We start from the raw sequence: 2,500 nt of genomic DNA, 5'->3' as shown, positions 1-2,500 counted from the left end.
CGGAGAAATGTTTTAAAAAATGGGCGAATAATAAAGAGGAGAGGAGAGAGAAAAAGGGAAAAGAGGGGGAAGAGAGAGAGGAGAGAGGGGGAGAAGGAAGAAAAGACAACAGAGACAGACAGACGACAAAAGACAGAAGAGAGAGAGAAGAGGGGAGAAAAAAGAGAGGAGAGAGAGAAAAGGAGAGAGGAGAGAGAGGAACAGAGAGACAGAGAAAAAAGGAGAGAGAGAGAAAAAAGGAGAGAAAAGAGAGGAGAAGAAGAGAGAGATAAAAAAAATTTTTAATAATGTTTCCAATTTATTCTTCTTACTTTCTGGAATTAATCTTTTTTTTAATAGAAATTTTAAAATGGAAGGGGGTAGAAAAAACGCAATTCTTTTTAAATAAAAAAAGAAAGTAAGAGAAAGAGAGAGAAAGAGAGAAAAAGAGAGAGAAAGAGAGAGAGAAGCAAAATGTGTATTTAGGCCTATCTGTTTTTTTTTCACGATAATTCTAATTCAATGATAATGCTAATTTGCATACTATAACTACTACTATAACTATTACTATTTCTGTTACTACTATTACCGCTACTGCTGCTACTACTACTACTGATGATGGTGATATCAAGGACGATATGATGTGATGATATTAGTGTGGATATGAGATTTATGATGATATTATGAGTGTGATGATGGATATGATGATGATGATGATGTTGATTTTATGAATTATGGGTTATAATTTTTAATGTGATGATGAAATTTTATATGAATATATGTGATGAAATTTGATTAAACTATATGATATATAAAATATCTACATAAAATATAAAATATAAAAATAAATAATAAAATAATAATAAAAAATAAAATAAAAATAATAACATAAACAATAACAATAATCTAATAAAATAATAATAATAAAAATAATAATAAAAATTTTAAATAATAAAAAAAAACAACGTAACGTAGCATAGTAGCAGTAGTGTAACAAAACCCCTTGAAAATACATAACACAATCCTTTTTTCTATTACGTAAACCCCCCCATATTTACGTCAATGGTTTGCAAATAACCATTTTCCACACTCCCGGTTCCTTACGAGGGTTTAATCGGATACTTGAAATGTAATTAAAAATTAGATACACTGAAGTTAATATCATGAGCTAGGAGTTTAGTCTATAAGAAATACCTGGATGATTAGAAAGCATATGTCACGTGATTCTCGTGTCTTTTAAAATTTCATGTTAATATTGTGTGTGATTATGGGGGGGGGGGGGGTAAAAAGGGGTTTTCGTGGATGATGATAAGGGATGGAAAAAGGGAAAATGAAGGGAGGAGAATGAGGAGGAGGAAGGGAAAGAAAAAGACGGAAGAGGATGAGGAATGGGTGGAGGAGGGGTAGGAAAGGAGGAGGAGGAGGAGGAGGGAGGAGGAGGGGGAGGAGGAGGAGGAGGAGGAGAATGAGGAGGAGGAGGGAGAAGAAAAGACGAAGAGGAGGAGGATAAAGGAGGAGGGGAGGAAGGGGAGGAGGAGGAGGAGGAGGAGGAGGAGGGAGGAGGAGGAGATGGAGAGGGAAAAGGAAAAGGAAAAGGAAAAGGAGGAGGAGAGAAGAAAATAATAGTAAAAATCCTTTAATATATCACACACAATTTTTTCACCTAAATAAAGAAGAAACAGAATAACTTAGAAGAAAAAGAGGACGAGAAAGAAATATACAAAAAAAAAGAAAAACAAAAAAACAAAAAAACGAAGAAGAGAGAGAAAAAAAAAACGAAAAGAGAGAGAAAAAAATAAGAAAAACAGTCTTTGATATTTCCGTTCGAATAGATACCGAATGATATTTCTCCCAAGTCCACAAGATAAGCTCCACCTCCCTCGGCATAACGTAAACAAACTCGCCAGCTGGACGAACGAAGGAGAAAGTTTCATCTGCAAAATTACAGCTCAAGAATTCCCGAAGAAGGCAAGGCTCAAGCCACGAGCCGAGGGACCCCGAGGCATTGCAGACCTTCGGGTGAGACGGTGCAAGGGCGGAGTTGCAAGGTATTCAAGGCAAGAGGCTTATGTTCTTCTCCATCAAGGTTTGGGGTCTTCGTGGGGTCGGCGCTGGGTGTTGGAGAGGCGCAGGAACTTTTCATTCTCTTCTCGATTTTTTTTTGGGGGGGGAGGGGGGAAATGTAAAAAAAATAAATAAAAATGGTTTAGGGTTGTTGGTTCTTCGGTTTGGTTGGGTGTCCGGACTGTACTGAGAGCGGGTGAAGAGAGAGACGGAATTCAAATTGCACGGCGCACTTATTATGATATGTACGTATATGTATATATATGCATGTGTGTATATATGTGTGTATATGTATATGTGTATATATATATATTTATATATATATATTTTTTTTTTTTATTTTTGTGTGTGTGTGTGTGTTGTGTTGTGTGTGTGTGTGTGTGTGTTTTGTGTTGTGTGTGTGTGTGTGTGTGTGTGTGTTGGGTGTGGGTTTGTGTGGTTTTTTGAAAAAAAAAAA

The sequence above is a fragment of the Penaeus monodon genome, chromosome 12 (genome assembly GCF_015228065.2).
Source record: "Penaeus monodon isolate SGIC_2016 chromosome 12, NSTDA_Pmon_1, whole genome shotgun sequence".
Taxonomy (NCBI): Eukaryota; Metazoa; Arthropoda; class Malacostraca; order Decapoda; family Penaeidae; genus Penaeus; species Penaeus monodon.
The sequence above is the reverse complement of the archived record's forward strand: the minus strand, read 5'-3'. Positions refer to the sequence as shown.